Source organism: Saimiri boliviensis, chromosome 7 (assembly GCF_048565385.1).
Source record: "Saimiri boliviensis isolate mSaiBol1 chromosome 7, mSaiBol1.pri, whole genome shotgun sequence".
NCBI classification, from domain to species: Eukaryota; Metazoa; Chordata; class Mammalia; order Primates; family Cebidae; genus Saimiri; species Saimiri boliviensis.
The window spans coordinates 73,111,855-73,135,040 of NC_133455.1; positions in this window are offsets into that span (position 1 = coordinate 73,111,855).

Genomic DNA, 23,186 nt, shown 5'->3' on the forward strand with positions numbered 1-23,186 from the left:
GGAAAAGCAATCTAGCAATCACAGGTTTAGGTAATTTTTAATGAAAGAAGGTAGTATATCAATCATTTTTGTCATTGTTTTGGCCTTTGAAACTCAATCAGGGTTGTATTCTATTGTAGAGTAATGGTTGTTCTGAAAGAATCTGTGGAGTTGTGCCAGTCATTGCAGGGTGAATTTTCTGTCTCATATCCTCCAAATTTCCCATTATGTCAGCAGCAAGAAGAAACACTGCATGCACAGTGTTAACTTTACACATTCCTGACATACTTGCTGCATTAATAGAGCTATGTTCCAGGGAATTGAAATATCTGTTGTAACTGTAAGAAGGGCTTTTTTTCCCATAATTTTTATCTTGTACCCACAAAATGTGTGTCAAGAATCAAGAAATGGCAAGTTTAGATGGATGATGCATAGGAATCTGTTGTTGATATGGTTGGTATAGAAACTTTATAGGCAGAATTTGGCACATAGTGGGAAATCAAAACATTGTGTTGAATAAATGAAAGCTAAAATGGAGGTAAAAATGGAAATAAATCCAGGCCAGAAGAAACAGTGACTAGTTGTCTATAAGCTCAAGGAAATATCACAAATATTTGAAAGAAATGGAAATTTAAACCTTAGGAGGCTAAAAGGTGCTGGGCTTATGCTGTTAGGTAAGGAAGAGGGCTAAAGAGGTGAGCAAAGAACATGAGAAGGTGGAAGCAGGTGCAGTAGGTCATGCCTGTAATCCTAGTGACTCAGGAGACTGAGGCTGGAGGATCACTTGAAACCAGGAGTTTGAGACCAGCATGGCCAGCATAGTGAGACTCCATCTCTGAAATAATAATAATAAAAGTAGCTGTGCTTGGCTGATGCCTGTAATCCCAGACACTGCACTCTAGCTTGGACGATGAATGCGATTCCCTTACAAAAATACATTTGAAAAGATGAAGGGAAGGGCATGTCAATATGCATCAGAGGATATTAGCAAAGAGCTGATGACCTGGTGCTACACTGAGTGGTAAAAATTATGGAAGACAGGATGTAATTACACAGCCAACAAATGGGGCCCAGAGGAGAGAAGAATTGAGCGATACAAGAGTGGGAAACGGTGTGTAAGTTCATCAATTCGGTATCATAGAAGGTCTTCCGTGGTAAAGCCAGTGCTTTCTTTTCAAGACTTCAAGTGAAGGTGCATTTTTGTGGAGTAAGGGCCCATAAAAGGGAATAGTGCATTCTTTTTTTTTTTTTTTTTTTGAAACAGAGTTTCGCTCTTGTTACCCAGGCTGGAGTGCAATGGTGCGATCTCGGCTCACCGCAACCTCCTCCTCCTGGGTTCAGGCAATTCTCCTGCCTCCTGAGTAGCTGGGATTATAGGCACGCGCCACTACGCCCAGCTAATTTTTTGTATTTTTAGTAGAGACGGGGTTTCACCATGTTGACCAGGATGGTCTCGATCTCTCAACCTCGTGATCCACCCGCCTTGGCCTCCCAAAGTGCTGGGATTACAGGCTTGAGCCACCGCGCCCAGCTAATAGTGCATTCTTAATTCTATGATAAAGAAACAAAAAGAAAAACAAAATCACCCTCAGTTGCTCTGGTCTACTAAAGCAGATAATATTTTTGGTAAGCCAAAAGCCTGATTAAATTGGCATCAGTTCAGAGTTCCTGACCAATAGGAAACTAATTAAGAACTGCCAGGACCTCCCTTGAACCAGGTGCAAGGTTGAATAATTACATGTTATTTTTGGTGGTTTTTGTTGGTCATTGATGATGAAAACATGAACCCAGTGTAAAGTAAGAGCCCCTCAATCACAGGTACATGACAATTGGACATAGCCCATTTAATGCTACCATTTTGAAGGGTACACATTTTGATGCCAGGACAGTTTGATATAGCATTTTTTGGACACTCTTTAACATTTAAAATTTTAAGCTACTAAATATTGAGGTCAATTGTCATTCCAACCCCAATTGACCACCTCACTCAGTATTTACCCAGACCCAAAGACAGGCTGAGGCCTCAGAAGGGAGTAAGCCTCAGGCATTGGGTAGACCCATTGTGGAGTGAGAGGTAGGGCAAAGAGAGAGTGAGAAGCAGGGTGGAAGAAAGAAATTGGTTGAACCTTGGGATGGAATAGCTGTGAGACATGTTTGTTGCATTCACAGACACAGGTATGTCAAATGACTGACCCACAAAGATCAGTCTGAATGTCCTACTTTGTTCTAGGATATTTTGGGTCGACCTCAGTAGGATAATTCATGTGTGCCAGGTCCTTTTATGCTTGAGTTTAACTCAGCTTTCATGATGGATAACTTAGTTTGCTCCTTTTTTTTTTTTTTTAGCATTCTACCTGATAGGGCTTTTCATCCTCCCTTCTTTTCTTCTTTCTTTTCCTTCTTCTTTCTTCGTGCTTCCCTTTCTTCCTTCAATCTCTTCCTTCTAAATGATTTCCTTCCCTTTTTCCTTTCTCCTCTGTCTCCTTGGATTCTTTCCTCCTTTCTTCCCTCATTACGTCCCTTCTTCCCTTTCTTCCCTCCTTCTCTCTTTCCTTCTCTGTTTTCTTTTCTCTCTCCCTCATTCATCTGAATTTCTTTCCTTCTTCCTTTTCTTCCTCAGTTTCTTCTTTCCCTTTTTCTTCCCTCATTCTCTCTCCCTCTTCCTCTCTTCCTTTCATTCAACTCTTATTAATTGCACACCATGTGTTAGGCTCTTTGCTAAGCGCTCAAGACAAATTTACATTCTTGGAGAAATATTAAAAGGTGGAGTGATGGGCAGATTGAATTTTTCAGATGAGTGAAAGAATTTTTTTTCCCAACCCATCATACCCTGTTTATTTCACACATTTAAGAAAAGTCATTTAAAAGGTAATTATCATTTAGGATCTCCATAAAAGTTTTTCTACTTACAGTACTAGAACAAATGCTATTTATATTTAGAGTTATAATTACACACAGGGACTAAAGTTGTGGTCTTGTGATCTCTCATTTGTATGTTCCCAAGGTTTCAGTGGAGATGAGAAAGTGTAAAATATTAAGAAAGTCATAAGCAAAAAGAAAAATATATCCTTGAGGAGCCTTTGTGCTTAACCTGGTGGCTTAATGTAGGATGATAAGCTTTTAGGAGTACAGATTTGCTCGAAAGTTAATTTCAAAGAAAAAAAATGGAAATCTGGCTGCCATTCTGAAAAGCCTAGCCTCTATGCAATCTGAAAACCACAAAGCTCAAATGCTACACTTAATCTTCAGACATTTCATGACTATTAAAATATTTACAAAGAAATATCTGAGTAGTTCTTACTTTAAAACTTTTGTACCGCTATCATTTTTACCAGCATCCCAATTGTCTGAGTTAGTTTTCAGTGAAAGGCTTGGAGCTGGGGACAGGAGCCCTATTCTGTCATACCAGCCCAAACAAGCTGCCTTTACACCATTTCTACATAGCAATGATAGTAACCACCATTCATATCATAGCAGAAGCCCTTTCACATATATTAATTCACTTAATACCTAAAGAAGTCCTGTGGGGTGGGTATTATTATAGATAATTTCATAGAGTATGTAACTAACCTAAGCTCACATAGGTCAACAGAGGTGCTGGACCTTGACCACAGACCCACTCTAAGTCAGCGTGGTGTTTTCAGATGGGATATTTCTACCCCTTACTGCTTTGATTTTTACAACTCCAGGATGAAGGTTACTGTGGCATGCCATTTAAGTCCATTAAACACATTGTAAACACACCCAGCAGTCTACGTGGTGTTCTCTTTGCTGCCCTCCTATTTCTGGGCCCATCCCGGGGACCATAACCGATCCGGAGTCTTAGGCTTCTAGCCTGCTCCCTGCACCAGCACCTTCAGAATCATTCTCAGTTTTGGACACTGAATTCCAACATTATTTTACTAGCCGCCTTAAAACGTGAAGACTTTAAGACCTGCCTGTTTTACATATATGGTGAGTATCATCATCCATATAGTCTTAAGATGATCCAGAAGAATGGAAACTGAGTATAAGAGATTGTCAGAGTATTGGGAGGCAAGAGTCAGAATTTGAAGACTAGATGTTGAAATGTTCTGATTTTATTCTCCTAGTGGCCATTTAGTGTTTCTAAGTATTCACTTTTGGAGGTTACACAAAACCATATAAGACTTGCTTAATTTAGCTACCTGCCATTAAGATGATTCCGTAAATACTGAGATGATACCAAAGCCAAGGAATTATTTTAGTTACTTTCACGGTACACCAATTAATCATTTTTCCTGGAAAAAAGCTCCCTATTCTAGAGAATAATCATACAATATCTTTTTAAGCAAAAAAACTTTTGTCTAGAGGCTTTGGTACCCACCGGTACCCATATCTATTAAGGATCAATTTATTCCTGAATATAATAATGAATGAATATTAAAATTAATTTCTCCGTAATGTGACGTATTTTACATCCGCAGATAGACCGTAAAGTAAATTTTGCTGTGTAGCTCCAATCATTTGCTCATATATTAAAGATTTATCATGCGCTCGCTAGGTACAGGATTTTAGGCTATGCCCTGGAGAGATGAAGAGGAACAAAACCATCTCTTCCTTCTAGGATTTCACAGTCTAATTGGGAGGAGATGGATTATCAGGAAATAAACACATATGTGCTGTCACTCACTAGTATGTGAACTGAAACAGACTTTGGTGGGGTGCTTTATAATAACCTTCATGTTGGGGGACAATTCTCCATGGATCTCTCTGCATGTCTTGTTAGCAGAAGCAATGACAACCTTTTGCTCTGAATTATCTTTTCAAGGATGTTTTATGGAGAACAGCCTTGAAAGATAGGGATTGTATTTTTCTAAGGAGCAGAGAGCAGATTTGTTTACTTTCCATTATAATACTACTTCCTTCTGGGGCAAAGTTCAGGGTAGGTTTGCTGGCAGTACATTATAAAACAATTGAATTCCTAAGCCCAGGATTCCTCAGCTGTGTGACTAGCAAACTCACTACACACTCAGCATGTACCTCAACTGCCCCACATCAGCTCCATGCAGCTGGAGGGCTGGGGTGGAGCGGGTGATTGGTGTGAACATGAAGCTCATGATGCTTGCTGTGCTGTGAGTTATACACTTTGTCACTGACTCAAGAGTCTTAGGTTGTCTGCCAGAGCATACCAAACTGTAGCTAGTAGACTTCTTCTTTTTTTTTTTTTTTTTTGAGACAGAGTTTTGCTCTGTTGCCAGGCGCCAGGCTGGAGTGCAGTGGTGCGATCTTGGCTCACTGCAACCTCCGCCTCCCCGTTTCAAGCAATTCTCCTGCCTCAGCCTCCCAAGTATCTGGGACCACAGGCATGCACCACCACTCCCAGCTAATTTTTGTATTTTTTAGTAGAGACGGGGTTTCACCATGGTCTTGATTTCTTGACCTCGTGATTCGCCCGCCTTGGCCTCCCAAAGTGCTGGGATTACAGGCGTGAGCCACCGTGCCTGGCTGCTGGTAGACTTCTTAACTTATACATAGAGAAAAACCTCGACATTTCATAGTTCTTGACACTTCAATCTCTGAATTTGGAATACATTTAAAGATCATAATTTTTCAAAAGAGAATCTGCTGGAGAACTATATTGTCTAACTTTTCATTTGTGCCTCATTTTTGGTCTTGAGTGACTGTATCTTCATCTTTGCCCGTATGAAATGGAAGTTCGGGCTGCTGAACTTATCTAAATGGACTTCGTGCTCTTTCCTGAAGAGCTGGGCTGTAAAACAAACATTTGGAAAGGGAAACTGAATCACATTGTAGTCAAATAACTGCAATGTTCTCATTTGTTAATGGTCACACTCATTTGTAATTTAGTCCACAGTATCATGAGAAATATCTGCCTTTATTCTACTTAGAGGCAGAAAATGACAAATTAAATAAATAAATGTGAATTTGTTAATACAGAGGAGAAAAAAATAACAAAACATTGCTTTCACCTTATTATAAATGCATAACTAAAAAAATAAATAAATGCACAACTCAGGAAAATAAAATTGATTCTTAAAAATCAAGTATAATAGAACAAAACCAGATTCTGGAAATCAGTAGTCATTTGCAACTTATCAAGAATATTGGGCTTTATTCCTTTACTTGAGCCAACACTAGAATGTATGTCGAGTTTCAGATATCCTCATGTAGAACATAGGGGAAGATATGAAAAATCTTGCATTTTAATAAAAATTACAGAGTCATTTTAGGTATTTTAGGTAAAAAATGTGGCTCAGAACAGTGCATAGAGAAGATATGCTGATCAGGATAGGCAGACCAGTCATATTTTTTATTTAATTACCAATGAAATCAACATAATACATACACTTTGGTAAACTACATGACTCCAGGACACCAAGGAGAAGAAATAAGGGAATAGTGGTACAGCAGAGGACACCAACATTGGTTGCTAATTGTTGTATGTCATGTGGAGATTGTCTGGTAGAGGACCCTTGGATCCCCTCTTGCTCCCACCCAGGCCCCGGCCACGTGGAAAATACCTAACCTCACCACGTGGATATCCTTTGTCTCACACTGCCCAGCGTCCTAGCCCCAAGTACAAACGACCCTGGGTGACTCAGCAACTTTCTGCCCAGCAACCGATCAGACCAGTCACCGACCACCTTATCAGCCCTTCGCTGACTTCCCGCCTGACGGTCAAACTGACCAGTCACCATCTGTCACATCAGCTCCTTCACTCCCCGGTTCCCCCACCTCTATAAAAATCACGGAACAAAGAAAACCGGCGCGAGACTGCTGACTCTCCCCTGCTGTACGGGTCCAGTCAGTCCGCCCGGGGATTTTTCCAATAAAGCCTGAACATCCTGTCCATTCGGCTCTATCTGGCTCAGTTGGCTTAATTCCTGGGGTCTCAGCAAACAAGTGGTCCAGGCAGGCCGGACAGAGATAAGCAGAGATGGCTAGGATCCAGTCTCTGCATTTTCAACCAGCACTGCTGATACTGTGGTTTTTTGAAGAAGCTCTATAATCGGTTTTAGCTAGGGTCTTGGCCCCACTATTTTTCTAGTTTCCTATGATAGAAATGTTGTTTCCAAATGCAGTGAACTGGAACTAATGAGGGGGAGCCTTAGTGACCCCCTTTGCGCATCCAGCCCAAGGCCCTTGACCAGGAATAGGCCAAAGGACTCTCTTGGCTTCTTTCCCCAGGGCCAAACCTTCATGTTTGACAGGAGTTTTATTATCTTTTGTGTGGTCCAAAAGATTAATCCAAGGGAAAGCAAGTTCTCCTTGCAGCCTACAACAAAGTAGACTTAAGACACCTATTCTAAGCTTATTTTTCTCTGTTCTCCCCTGAACTTTTGGGACTTGGGGAACAGAAGGGAGGATATTTTTCTTTCTGGAGAATCTGTACAATTGGCTCACATTCCACCTGCTCCAAGGGAAGAGGTAAAATAGAGAAAAAGCTATAAAAAGTAAACCCAAAGGAAGAAGTAAGTATCCAAAATAGAAAAAGATGAAGCCAGAGAGAGAGACAGAGGCAGGGAGGGAGGATGAGAGAAAGGAGCGGGGGAGAGAGAGACAGAGACACAGAGAGAGAGAGATAGACAGACACACACACACACGCAAAGAGAGAGAGAGAGAGAGAGACTGCTCATTTCACTGAAAACTCCACTCCCTAGTATTATGATCCAATGGAATGTCCTCGATTTGTGCTAGACAATCTGCCTTTTGTGTGCCATATCTGAATCTTGAGCTCCTCCTGCAGAAAACTACTTAATTTAATGACTTAACTGAGAGGTTGCTGTCCCCCTCCAAGGATAAGGTAATCGCAGGGTGAGATGTCTTGTATATGTCTTTGAGAAAGCACTGCTCCATCTTCATCATTGCTTTTGTATATCATTTAGACCAAGGAAGTCAGCAGTTCGCATTCCCAAGTCACTTCATAAATATCTTTTTAAAATTTTCTTCAGAAGCCTCCACAATGTAACAGAATATTATTTTAATTAAACGTAACCCAGGACAAGATACTGCCTGATTATGTAACCAGGCAGACTCCGCAGCTCCTCATGTCCCATTATTAATTCTTTGTTCTCCTGGAGAAATCAACCCCTCCTCTCAAAATGAATATCTCCTTGTTCCCCCAAAGAAATTGGTGAACTCAAGGATGTAAGAAAGTAATTCAACGTATTTTTTTTTTCAATTTTTCTTTTTCTTATTTTTCGCAATATCAGCGAAAGGGGCTTCTCTCAGTAGCCTGGTTGGAATCTTATTCTAGTCTTTGGCAGTTTCTGCCTGGGGCACCCATGGGAGCATCTGTAGTTCCTTCTGAGTCTCCAAAAGTAGATTAATTTTACTCCAACTCTTTCATATGCTTCACTTTTCCAAATTTCCACAGGGGCAACAAGATACAGCGGACTGCCTCAATGCAAAGTCTATATCTGCAACATTTCGGAAACTCAAATACATTTCCTAAAAACATGTGACCATGTACTAGTTTACAATATATGCCTGAATTCCCAGAAATCAAAGCTTTTCCCAGGCAAAGTTAATTTTTCCAGGATCCATTACATGTTACACTCTAATCTGTGGTTCTCAACCCTGGCCATACATTGAAATTACATGGGGAGATTCGAAAAAATATTGCCTCCCAGGCCTCACCTCAAACCAGCTAGATATCTTGGAGTAGGACCCAGGTATTGATACTTTTTTTAAAGGTTGGAAAAGTCACTGATGGAAACACAACCTTAAACTATTTCCAGCTGTAAATTATGATACATTAAATTATCTAGGAAAAGGGGACAGGCTGAAAAAGGAGAGGGAGACGTAGAGAACTCATGATTTCAACTCTTCTGGGGCACCCTAAATCCATGACAATTACCCAGAATCCACCACCTTCAAACTTAGAAATGAAAGCTTATTTTGGATAAGTTTCCAATGAAGATGTTCCTTGTGCATTAAGCTTCTTATATTCCCAAAGGGAAAACAGCCCTAAAGAGCCCCATGCTGCTAGGGAGTCCAATGCAGTGAAGGCCAGGTCTGGGGAAGCAGTCAGGTCCCTGAGTTTCTCCCCTTATTATATTATTTTTCAGAGAAGGAGAAAAGAAAAAAAAAAAAAAAAAAAAACTAAGTGTGGTGGGATCTATTAATAAATGAAATGTGTTAATGAAAGATATTTGTCAGAGAAAGAAAATAGTAAAATCTTTCCTTCCTTAAAAGTTTGCATTTAAAGTTGAAATGATGTCCATGCTTAATGAAAATTGTCTTTTTTTTAGCCAATTTTTTTTTTTTTTGAGATAGGATCTGACTCTGTCACCCAGGCTGGAGTGCACTGGCACCATGTTTGTTCACTGCAGCCACCAACTCAGGTGGGCTCAGGTGAACCTCCCATCTCAGACTCCTGAGTAGCTGTGACTACAGGCACCTGCTACTATGCCTGGCTAATTAAATTAATTAATTCATTTTATTTATTTATTTATTTTTTTGCAGAGACTGGGCCTTGCCATGTTTCCTAGATTGATGTTGAACTCTTGGACTCAGGCAATCCACCTGCCTCAGCCTCCCAAAGTGCTGAGATTACAGGCATGAGCCACCGCACCTGGCCTGTCGTATTATCTTACACATCAAAACAAATATACACAAATGTACAAATGTATTCACCTTTGAATCCCATGCCCTCCCCTAGATTGCTGACAAGGTGGTCTATTCTTTTATGTTGGCTCGGAAACAGGACCTTGTGCTCTTTCTTACTGACAGAGAAATACATGAATAGGGCTCACTTCCCTCATGTACTGGGAGAAGAAACGCAGAAGGCCCTCCTCAGAATGGCTCAGGTCCTCTGTGTCGGGCTGTGGCCATCACAAAGTTTACACGTGGATTCCAAATGTCTTACTGTGACTCTGTCAACATCAGTTTCATGAGTTGGAAACTTCCTACAATTACATAAAAGATGAGGTAAAACAATCATGTCTCATCCTTTCCTTTCAAGAGAAATGACTCAGCAGTTGCGAAATTCATTTCTGCGCAACTCTGGGCCTGTAATATTCCTGATTGGTTTGGTAGATTTATCTGCTGACAGATCATAATTGAGGAAAATGTTGATTAATTGGTCTCTGACTGGCTTGTGGGGTGCTATATAGCAATAAGGAATATGTGGTATGTAGATCAGCTTTTAATTGTTTTTATTTAGGTTCTTGTCAGATGAAATAAGTGACCAGGCAGTATTATTATTGATCTGTGACACTGGAAGAAATAGTTCACAAGGCATGCTGCAGATTTAGAAATGGTTTATCCTACAAGTTTAGAATGGATCTTTGCCCTGTAAGGCTTTCATCTATGTAAAATGCAGATTATACTAACAAGTTCAGTTTGTGCAGACCTTTGCAGCTTACAAACCATTATCTCATGCATCACCTTACTTGACCCTCACAACAAATCTGAGAGGTAGCCTGGGCTGGTGTTACTATTCCTTTTTTACAAGCAAAGAGAGTAGGCTAAGAGCTTTTCCCCATCCCTGCCTCCAAGAATAACACCTTATTTTAATCTGCATAGTATAGAAAGCAAAGGAATGTTAGAAATTAGTTAGGAAATTCTAGCTGGTCAAGCATGTGGAAGGTAATTGCCACCCCCAACAACACCAGACTTATCAATATTGTTTCTTACCCCTAAATGTGCTGAAATAGAATCTGCTATTTTGACAGTGTGAAGTATTATTACAAGGATTTTAGTTTGCTCAAAGGCCTTATCTCCTTCAATTTGATTACTGTGTACAGGAAAAGCACAAGATAATAACCCATTAACCACAGTTATTAAAGGTTTTCCCACTGTATTTACAAAACACATGGAAAAAAAAAAAAAACTGTTATTGACAGAACCAGCCTGAAATTAGTACGGATCCTTGACACTCAGGGAAACAGAGGTCAAATATAGAATATTAATATTGAGCAACATGTGTACTACACAATCAAAGAAGAATTACTGAGCATTTTCATGCCCGAAAGTATCCTGGGTGCTGTGGGAATTTAAAACAAGCTCCTCACCCGCAGACTTTACAGTCTACCTAGGTGTTTACCATCAAATAATCTATGCAGATCCCATTCTTCAATGAGGAGCAAAGAACCGGGAGCATATGGCACAATAACTACTCTGGTAATATTAAAGATGATAACAAGCAGAAGTGAAGACAGTGTTTTTCCTGCCCTGTTTTCCTGGGCTAATTTGTCAGAGCATCGTAGTCTGAAGAAAAGCTGTGCCAATAGGTATTGGTACTAAGAAAGCAGTATTTTCATCCTTTTTAATGTCAGTCTGCAAGCAAAAGTGACAACTGATATCATTCAATGAAAGGTCAGGGGAAAAAAAGCGTGCAGCTGAATTTGTTTAGGGCTTACCTTATCTTTCTTTGATAAACAAAACAATTGACCTAAGTCTCTTAACCTGAGGCTCTTCACGTCTTACTTAACTGTAGTCATGGAGTTGAAGATGATTATAATGATTATTTTTTCTTCATGCCTTTCTCACTGAAGTGGCTGCAGAGTTTTCAAAGACAAGCACGATTTGAAGAAGAGGATCAGTTTCCATTTCATTATAAAATGTGTAGTTTTGCCTTTTTGCAGAAATTGAAAAAGATTAATAATAGGGATTGTTCAGAAATAAGAATTATCACCTTAGAAGGAAAAAGAGATAAAGGAATCCATGGTAGGGAAGGGAGATTTGACATGACTCTGATGTCCAAGCTGCCCAGAGAATCAAGGGTAGCTAGAAGAGTAATTACAGTTTTGGTTCCCTTGGCAATAATTAAAGGATTAGTGGTCCCAGGGAGGATAAAAGAGACAGTGTCAATAGAGTAATAAAACGCTTTCTTCGATACCAACAGACATTGACAAATAGCTCTTGTCTAGAAAGCAAGATTTTTTCTGAGTCCTTACATCTCTGGCCCCAGCACCTCCATTCTGCCCACCCATTTACATCAGACGTGGCTGAGATTCCTGCTCCTGCTTCCCACCCTCCATTGGCTCTTCCACCTTTTTTCATTATGTTCACAGATGCTTACTGCTTTTGCTTCTGTTCGTCCTCATTGTACTGAATAAATCTTGAAGAAAGGATAATGGCAGGCTGAAATTAGATGGCCAGCAAGGAGCTCATCAGTGCCATGGTGTGGTTGAATGCATTAGTAGAGTTGGGGAAACCTTGACTTTTTCTAGAGGCAGGGAAATAATAAAGCTGCAGGGACAACAGAGGATGGTGCCTAGCTCACCCACCTGATAGAATCACCAGGTAAGGCTGATAGGAGCAGTCAACACAGACCTAAAATTCAGTGTTGAAAACCAGTGGAAAGGCAAGGCTCCCACTCATGGTCACATAGCTTGTATTAAACTAACCCATTATAGAGGATGGAGAGAGACCACAAGCTAGCAAGAACTGAAGGGGATTTAACACCTGCAAGAAGGAAACCACACTGGTGAAATTCTCATACATAAGGCTTTTCCTCTGAAGGTGCTTCTTCCTGTCCTCAGGAAGCTTTTGAGAAAGTCACAGTCCTGTTGATCTGAAAAATTAGAGGGCAAAGTTTAGAATGCTGGGATGGCTGGAAATTGAGGCAAAATATCTCTGAAAGGAAGGAGCCAAAAAATCTGGAGAACTTATCCTATTTGATTTCAGAACTTTCTATTAAGCCACAACAATTAAGACAGGAGAATAGTAAGAGCATAAGGAGAGAACAAGAAAGAAATGGAGCAGAATAGAGAGGATAACAATACATCCATACATATATAATCAGTTGAGTTTTTAAATGACAGACCAAAGTAATTTAGTTTAATGGGGAAAAGACAGTTATTTAAAAAATATATAGGAACAGCTGAATAAACATGAAAAACATGAACCTTCATCTTCATATTATACACAAAAACAAATTTGAGGTGGTTTGAAAATTTAATTAATTTCTAAAAGTAAAGGTTTGAGGAGAAAATGTGGAATATTTTTGTAACCTCAGAAAAAGACAAAGATCGATTATTTATTTTTGTATGTATGGATTCTTTGCTCTCCTTCTTACTCAATGGTACGGAATTTATTAAGCCAATATTCAATTTGGTGTTCAATTATCGTATTTGGCCAGAGGGAACCCCTGAAACAGAATTCCATATTCTTTTCACATACCCAGTTGTTCTTTGAGTAATTCTTCATTTTCTGACACAACAAAATATTCCAGACTTGTTTTCTACTTTCCTTCCCTAGGCTCTAGAATCAGCTATTGCTTTAAGAACCTCTGGCTCCTTTTAGCAAAGGAATGGTATAAAAACAAGATCTGCGTCTTTATTCTGCCCAGATAAAAAGATGTTGTATTTGATTTCGTGGTCAGTGGGACAAGGGATATCAATATCCACTGAAGGGTGTCCACTGGAAAACATTTGCCCTTCTCACATGAACAAAGATTGGCAGGAGTGTAGTATCCTCTGGAGACAGTGAGGATATCAGATTGGTGGGTGAATGGTGCAGAAGGCTGGACAGGGTGATGGGAATAATTCTAACAGAAAGATGTGAGGGTTTCCTATAAAGCAGCCAGCTCCCCTTGCCTCCACCTGGACACAAGGCTGACCACAGAGGAGAGTGGTTGGGTGCCCATTCATTTTTAGCAGAGTGGGTTGTTCAGCTAGAGTTCTGAGGCTTGCTGAGAACAGAAAAGCTCTCAACTTGATATCCTTTTAAAGACAACTCCATGGTTTCTAGGTTAGGAACTGAATGCTCAAAATAGGGCATTTATTTTCCCGAGGTCAGTAACACATCTTCAGATTCTCATTTTACAGTCTCCATGGCACTCCGAATCAAGTTAGAATTCATTTGAAACTCATTTCTTTTTCAGGTCTAGGTCTGATATTTTCATTCTTTTATGGCCATATTGACTCTTTTCTCACCATCTTTAAGGAGAAAAGCCATAGACAGTACAAAATCCTCGAGGTTTGAAGTGGAAACTGGGAGATTCAGACTTGAAGACGAACTAGAATTGGACAGAGGGCAGGGAAAATATGGGAGGCCCTCTTACTGCAAGTTTTAGGAGCTGCTAAAGTGTAGGCTTTAGATTCTTATGATAGTGACGTCACTATTGACATGCAAACCAAGAATTAACTCATGACAGGACCCACTAGAATGAGCACGTATTGGACATTGCATGCACTACACATTATATTAAATGTTTTCCATGTGGTTTTTCATTTACTCTTTCTAGCAACCTTGTAAAGTAGATGTTGCTATATGAGTTTTACACATGCAGAAACCAAGGCTTATGAGGTTGTTTTAGGTTCAGTTCTGCTGGGAATACATTCCATGATTTGTGTGCAGAAGATTCATGGAGCAGTGCTGAGCAGCATTTGTAAAGGAGTGAGGAAAGCCTGGCTGCACAGAGGAAAAAGTTGAATTGAGGTGATGTGACTGAGGTCTCAGCATCTCCCAAGGAGAGCTGGTGGTAGGATGACCTCTTAGTTCTGCCATGTCAAGGCAAGGGTGCTGACCCTTTGAAATCTCTCTTCAATTAGTCTTTGGATATTATGTGACCCTGAAGAGAGGTAGCTTAATTTGGATAAGGACGATTCCTAAATCTGTCATCAGCATTCATTCTCAGAAGCTAGGGGAATGAGTGCTTCAGTCTTAAAGGAAGGGTTTTAGATGGGACATCACAGTATCTGCCACAGTTTATTCTTTGGATTCATTTGTTTTTTACACTAAGTTCCCCACATCTGGCAACAACTACTCCCCAAATTCTGATTGGTCTTGTTTCCTTATGAAAGTTAAAGGAGGAATCTTTGTGTGACCAACTCAGCCTCTTGCCACAGTAGCTTCTGAAACTCACTACTGACACGCTTCTTCTTCCTCTAGTACTCATTTCAGATTTTCCTTGTCCATGGTTATTGCTACTGTGATTTTATGTGGCTTACTTGGCATGGTGACCCATAACCTCATCCTTCAGGGTTCTAAGCTCTTGGTTCTCATAGCTTTCTCAGGCTATGGGCAATGTACATCTCCATTTTCCAATGAAATTGGACAGGTAAGTATCAAGAAATGCCCAGTGGATTATCTGCATTCCAACCATATTATTTCTTGTCCTCATTTTACAAAAACAGTCCTGCCTCCTCCTTACAATCTGTGTTAATTACTCTTGCCCTTTTAATGACCCTTTTTCTTGCCTTCTGGTCTCTTGGCACTGAAGACTCAAAGAAACTGTGTGGCAGCTGCAGCTTAATATTAAATAGGGCTCTACCCAAGTCTCCTGATAGGAGCATTCCCCTTCTGGGAACCAGTACTCCTAGATGCACACAGCCTAAAGTTGCAGTGATTGGAAGTACAAATTTTTTCAGGCATATCACCTATATAATTATATGATGGATCTCTACTACCTCCCTGCCATGCTTCCTGGACCTATGGGACCATAAAACCATATAATGGTCATTGTTTTAGGGTAGGTACTACATCCCGGAGGATGCTCACCCTTCTCACTAAGCATTGCCTCCAAGGTGATGGCTCAGCAGTGCCTTCACGAGGCCACTCCATTGCTCTATCAGGCCTGCAGCTGCTGTAAAGTGAGTCCCGTGGTCTGAAGTGATGTTATGCAGTATCCCCTTCAGAGGAACAAACACATATAAGCCTTCAGATAGTCTGCTTGGCAAAGTCCTGTGGTTAGAAAAGGCAAATCTATACTCTTAAACAGGACACCCTGTGGGAGTATAGAAGGGAATTTTTCCCACTCAGTTTGTGCAGTGACATTGTGATAAAAGGAAGGGTAATGAGGTGGCAAGCTCAGTCCCAGAAACAGCAATAGTAAGTCTCAAGAAGAAATCTAGGGTAGATGCTGTGGAAGTAGGAGCAACTCAGGCATGGCATCATGTTCGGTCATTAGAGGGCAGACACCAAGGCTCCCGCAGCAAGGGAAGGTTGGGGGCTCCACTGAGAAGACAGTTGGAGGAGGGATTTGAGTTACCCAGCCATTCCCCTCCAGTCAGTGACGAAGCCTGTTTTTGTTAACATTGTTAGTGATGTTAGACACATCCCTTGATAGGTTGGCTCTACTTCTTCAGGGCTTCAGAATCATGAATGACACAAGGTTTGTTACTTAGGTACAGTCATGATGGTGTTGGTGGTGGGAGCAGGGATGAAGAGAGAGTGAGATCCTTGGTGTGGCTTTAGGTCTGCCATGAAGATTCAGAGAAACTTTGCCCATTTTACTTGTACTTCAGTTTCCAGAGTTTGAAAAATCACAGGGAAATCAATCAGATGCGATTTGGTGTGTTGAAAGGTCTGATTCTAACACAAATATTTTCAGAAGGAACATAGAAAATGTCAAAAATTGTCAGCTCACTGGATATCTTTTGGTGATAATACTTTCCAGCAGTAAATTTCCACTGGTTCTCTCTCTTATTGTCAGTTGAACAAAGCACTTGCATGCTTTGCTGGTTTCTAACTAATGAGTTAGCTTTGCTCTTTTAAAACAGTAATATATAATAGAGTGTCCACTGAGTCAATAAACCTTTAATCGGAAGTGTCTTAATGACAAACAGCAGAGAATCACATGAAATAAGGTTAAAGTCTCTTAAATTGAATCATATTTATGGTGTTGAATGTTTCCACAGGCATACAAAAATAATAAAAGGGGTCATGTCATATTTGTTGTGCCTAAGGAAGTACAAAGATATTTGCCTCACACTTCCTTCTCTTTAAAATTTTATAATCAAATGACTTAAAAATCCTTTTGTAAATAAAGACATTTAATTATACAGTTTTTAATACTGGAAATGGTGGGGTTGAAATGCATTTTTTTTTAAAACTCTAATTGCTAAGCTAATTTCTCTGTACCTATATGGCTTCTTTGATAATTATTTTAATATTTTTGTAATAAGCACACTGGTATCTTGCCTAAGATAAGAGTTTTATTTCAAATATATATTAAAAATTTTTTTTTCTCAACTATTTGATAATTTTAAAGCAAAATATCCTGTCCTTTCCAGTCTGTCTTCATTCTGTGGGTACATGTAGGCTTAAAAACTTGTTGGATCTAATGGTATTCTACCATTGCAAGATACCTAGCAATTTCATATCTTGCATGTTAATTAGTTTAAGCATCAATATCAAAACTCTGTGTTATAATTTCTCCCCTATTGGCACTCTGCTTAGTCTCTTTCAGACAGACGTTTTTCTGATAGTCTATAACTGTCTAAACCGCTCAATGATACATTTTCTTGAAATGTAGGAAAGTTGGCCGAGTCAGAGTAGCACATTAGTTAAGACAAATATAGGTTTTATGACTGCTTCCTCCTCTCTAATAATCCCCTAGTTCAACAACTTTCTTTTAATTTCAAAACCACCTACTGACCAGTCTCCTTGCTAATCTTTCTCATTCTTTACTCTCTGTACTCACTACCATAAGAACTGGCTGTCCGAAGCATAGGTCAGAAATCTCTAAAGCCACTGAGAAAAGTATTTGGATATTGCTGTATTTTCAAATGCATTTCGGTACTGTTTGCGTGATGCTTTCCTGGGAAAAAGGCTAATTGGAACACCAGAAATGAGCAGAGGATGCTGCCTGAGCATTTTGATCCTGTTCTGGTTCTTTCTGTTCTTCTAATGAGGTAAAATCCCAGAAATTCAGGGGCATGTTCAATGCTTCACAAGCTTTCAAAAGAGAATTTATGCCAATTTTTCATGAGTGAGTTAGAGAAGATCTGTAATAAGAAGCCCCATAAGAAACTATGTCCAAGTGCTGTCCTATATCATGTGAAGTGCTGAACCTCTTTTGAAAGATGAGACTAAGGTAGGGAAGTTGATCTCTAGCTCCTAAACCATTTCTTATCTCTAGTAGGGATAGAGGAGAAATCTGTAAAGTTTCTGTGAGGAGAATCTGTAAGGAGAAATCTGATGGTAAACAGTCTACCTGTCCTTGAAAATGGATTAAAAACGCCTCACTCAAGTGGTGAAGGGCAAGAGGACCGAGTGGGCCAGGGTCATTGCAGAGCTGAAGCATAGCTTGATATTTAGTCCTAGGGTTAAACCTGAGGGAGCTGAGGGAATTCTTGGCAGATACTGAGATCTCCAGAAATATGACCTTATTTGGAAATAGAGTTTTTGCAGCTATAATTAAGACAAAGTCATACTAGATTAGGATAGGCCCTAATTTAGGAATCCAGTGACTGGTATCTTTATAGAAGGTCATGTGAACATACAAAGACAGAGGCCCACAGGAAAAGAAACCATATGATAACAGAGTGGGAAATTGGAGTGATATATCTACAAGCCAAGTGATTGCTAGCACCAGAAGCTCACAAGAGACTGGGAAGGACACTCCCCTTGAGCCTTAGAGAGCAGACATTTTGATTTTGGGCTTCTTGTCTCTCAAACCATGAAAAAATAAATTTCCACAACTTATTTTATTTTTTTAAAGAAATCATGGTACAAAACATGTAACATTAGATTTATATTCTTAACACATTTTTACATGTATGATTCAGTATTATTAACTGTAAACATAATGCTGTTCAGCAGACTTCTAGAATTTTTTCATCTTGCAGAATTGTACACTATACCCATTGAACAGCAATTCCAATTTTCCCCTCTGCCTCAGTCTCTGGCAACTACCTTTGCCAAGTAATGGTAGAACTACTATTCTACCTTACCATTCTAAAGTAGTAAAACTCGGTATATTTTCTCATGTTCCATGGGTTGCCAGTAGTAAAACTCATGGAAGTTTTACTACTTTAGATATCTCATATAAGTAGAATTGTGCAGTTTTTGTTTTTCTGTGATTGGCTTATTTTACTCAGCATAATGTCCTCCAGCTTTATCGCTGGTGTAGCATGTGGCGGCATTTTCTTTTTTAAGGTTGAATAATACACCTTTGTACGTATACCATATTTCGTATATTTGTTCATTCACTGATGGACATTTAGGCTATTTTTACCTACTGGCTATTGTGGATAATGCTGCAATGAACATGGGAGTGCAAATATCTCTTCATGATCCCGATTTCAATTCCTTTGAATAGATACCCAGAAGTCAGATTTCTGGGTAATACAGTGGTTCTGCTTTTAATTTTTTGAAGAGCCTCTATAGTGTTTTCTAAAGTGACTATCCTGTTTTATGTCTTCATGAGGATTCCATTTTTTTTTTTTTTTTTGCATACTCACCAACTCTTGTTATTTTCTGTTTTGTGATAATGACATTCTAACAGGTGTGAGGTGATACTTCGTTGTGGCTTTGAGTTTCATCTTCCTGATGATTAGTGATGTTGAATATCTTTTCTTTGACTATTTGTATTTATTTTGAGATGTATGTATTGAAGTCCTTTGCCCATTTTTAACTGGGTTATTTATTTTTTTCTTTTTTCTTTTCTTCTTTTTTTTTTTTTTTTAGAGACGGGGTTTCCCCATGTTGACCAGGATGGTCTCGATCCCTTGACCTTGCGATTCACCTGCCTCTGTCTCCCAAAGTGCTGGGATTACAGGCGTGAGCCACCGTGCCTGGCCTATTTATTTTTTTCTATTGGGTTGTAGGAGTTCCTTATGTATTTTAGGTATTAACCCCTTATCAGATATATATGGTTTTTAAATATTTTCTCATGTTCCATGAATTGCCAGTGTCTGTTACTTTAAGCCCTTCAGCTTGTGGTAATTTATACCAGCAGCCCAGGGAATCCAATAAAGTATAGAACATAATTCCAATTATACTTAAGGCTCTCTCTATGTTCTATAGGAAAGATGGCATGCAGAAATGGATCAAAATGTTAATAATACTTATCCCTGGATATGGGAACAAAGGTGATTTTTGTTTTTTCCTTTATAATCTTTTATATCTTCCAAGCCATCTCAAATGGTAATTCATTCTTTTAAAAAATAAAATTAAAGGTAAAACGTGCAACAACATTAAAAGATAATTTGGAAAGGCTGTAATTCAGTGAATACTTACTGAGTGTCTACTGTGTTCTTGGTATTGTTTTAAGTGCTGGGAATAAGAAAGAGTTCTTACCTTTGAGTTGTTTACTGTTATGTCTGAGAAAATAGACAATACGCAGATAAATAAATAAAATAACTTCCTAGACATGTGAGAGCTAAGTAAATAGAAGATAAAATGAGACAATGTAATAGAGAGGACCTGGGGTGGTCAAGGAAGCCCTCTGTAAGTCAGTGATGATTTTATTGAGGCCTCAGTGGTGAGAGGGATGCAGTAATGAGTTTTAGAGAAACTTGGAAGCTAAAGGAACAGCAAGCAGAAGGCCCTGGGGTAGGTAGGATCCTGGCATGTGGCTGGAATGGAGTGATGGGCTGGGCAGATGACGTGGGCACACAGGCTGCAGAGGTCCCTGTGAATGAACAAGACCAGGGCCCACAGTCCTGGAGAGAAGTAGGAGCTGCCGTGCGGTGGCAGGGGGAAGTCCATCGGAGGTTTTGAACAAGGAAGTGACGTGTATTGATGTTTGCATTAGAAATCTCACTCTGGCTAATGTGTGGTGGATGCACCTTGTGTGTTTCTCTGTGTGGTGATGTTCAAAGAATAAAGGTCAGACTAGGCAGTTTAAACAGAAAAGGAATTTTGAGAGTGAAACCAGAAAAGTTCCCTTATCCCCCTCACAAGGCGTGCGGCAGGGCTCGCTTCTTCCGTGCCCTCCTGCTCAGACCCCTAGGGGACAGGCAGGTCGTGGGGAGCTTTTTGGGCTCTGTCCCCACGGCAGCTTCTAGGGGTGAGTGTTTGCAGCTCCCGAAGCCCCAGCGGGCATGTGTTGTTACAGAGTGCTCTTTCAGTTTTGCCATCTGCAGGCGGCTCGTGTTAATCAGCTCACTTGGACCCTCTCTCTGCCTTATCGCAAGGACAGAGGGCTTTCTGTATCCCAGGTTCTTCCCTAGTGGACTGGAAAAAATGAATCCCATGTGGTTTTGGAGGTTGGGTGCAAGGTTTTTGGACCCATGCATTTTCCAAGACCACACACGTGCCCCCATCGTGTGTCCATAAAAAACCTGGGACCCTAGCGAGCACACACACAAGCAGCTGAACGTGGAGAGCCGCAGAGCAGCAGAAGGCCGTGAAAACAGGAGTGCCTGTTCTCACTTAGGTCCATGGGAGCTACTGGTGGATGGGGGTGAGGTGGATGGGAGGTCAGAAGTGGCATGGAGTGGGAAGGTGGTCTTCCCTGCAGTGGGGCTGCCCAGCGGCCAGACTCTCCTCCAACAGTCCCAACCGAATTCCACAGCGTTCTGCTGTCGGTGGCCTGCGGGGTCCCCGGGTGCCTGTCTGTGTGCCCTTCCGCTCCTCTGCTGCTCTCCACGTCCAGCTGCTTGTGTGTGCCCGCCAGGGTCTCAGGTTTTTTTACGGACATAGGATGGGGGCACTTGGAGGGCCAGAGTGGTCTTGGAAAATGCAACATTTGCGCGCGAAAACAGGAGTGCCTGTCCTCACTTAGGTCCGTGGGCACAGGCCCAAGGGTGGAGCCCTTCCCCGCCCTCCTCTCATATCAAGAGGACTAGAGAATTAGACATGGAGACCGCACAGGCAGACCACTGTCCAGTGACACTGCTGGCTACTCCGGGGGTCCCTACGAGACCTCAGTGAACACGGGCCCCACAGCCTGCACCTGAACGCTGGGCCCAGAACCTTGGAAGATAAATGTAACTCTGCGCTTTACAATTAATAAAACATGTAGATCCTGATCTGAGTGAAAGCACAGATGTAAGATTTCTTGTGTTAACTAAGAGAACTAGGAGTAACTTTACTGATTTTTTTATTGGATAAAGATGGCATTAATGATTCTTTCCAGTTTTCTTCCATTATTTTCCCAAATTATTGTAGATTTTTGGATTTATAATTGTAAAGTTTATTCTCTGAAGGTTGATCGTGGAGTAAAAAATGAGGAAACTGAGGCCAGCACAAGAAAATTAGATGCCAATGCCCATTTACTTAGCTCCCAGGCAAGGTTCTGTGGTCCTGGGGCGAGGGGCCAGGGAAGTCGCACTGCTTCCTCTCAGGAGTGGGGTTTTATAGGGAGTGAAGGCATTTGACTGGATTTGGGGAGACAGGATGTGGACAGCAGGAGGGAGGTGGGACTTCCTGTGAGCGGGCTAAGTGCTGAGTGCAGAGGGGATTTCCAAGGGTGGTTAGGTGCCCAGTGCAGAGGGGATTGCCAAGGTGGGCTAGGTGCCGAGTGCAAAGGGGATTTCCAAGGTGGAGCTAGATGATTGGCATCCTAGTGCAGAGGGGATTTCCAAGGTGGGGCTAGATGATTGACATATTCTAATTTTCAACTGGGGAGGGCGATGGGCATGTCCGAACTCCCTGAGGCAACCAGCCTTACAATAATCAACATTAATTTGGAAAGATTTGTCATTTTTAGACTGCCTGCTTTCTACTGAATGACATTGAAGTAAACAAAGTGTATTTTCTCTTTAAATTTATTCTTCTTAGCAGAAATTGCTAGACAAAATTTAACTTTGATTTTAAGAAGCTTCTACCAGATCTCTGATTTAGCTATTAACAGCCAGATTAATAAGTCTGTTATTCCAAGGTGGGGAAAGTGCTACATTTTCAAAAATACATATCTAAGGTATCAACTAATGCATCTGTACATCCAGAGTAGGAAGGCAAAGGTTTTGTTTATCCTATATGGAAGTGTTCTGACCTGTTTCTCTCTCTCACTCTCTTTCTCTCTCTCTCTCACACACATATACACACACACACACACACACATACACGTATGATTCAGAATTCCATGCTTAGTGTAGTAGAAAAGACCATAGGATTTAGAAGCTGGTTCCAGTGCTCACTCTGTCACCTGTGCTTCTAGGGTGGTTTTGAGTAGATGACTGCATCTTTCTAAACTGTGCTCCGTTAACTGTTGTTCTCAACTTCAACTGATGAGTAAAAGGTGAGATATATCATGAATTTAGAGGTGCTTTTAAGCTGTCACGTCTCTTGCTGTTAAACTTTGAGGTTTTGGTACTCCTGTTTTCCTCGACATCTCCAGTGTTTACCCACAAAGGTAGGGTCATGCCAGGTACCTATAGCACTGTTACCTTTCTGCACATAATCACCATTCCTGTGAGTTCTGAAACTGCTGGAGACATCTTAATGTGGCCTGAATTCTCTCATCATTTCAAGGTGTCCATGTTCCATTTGTTGCATGGGCTGTGCTGATTATGAAACTGTTTTCATGTTTGAGATGATAACAGGTAACTTATGGTCCTCTCTGCCATTCCTATCATTCCACACTGATGAGCTGGTGAGGG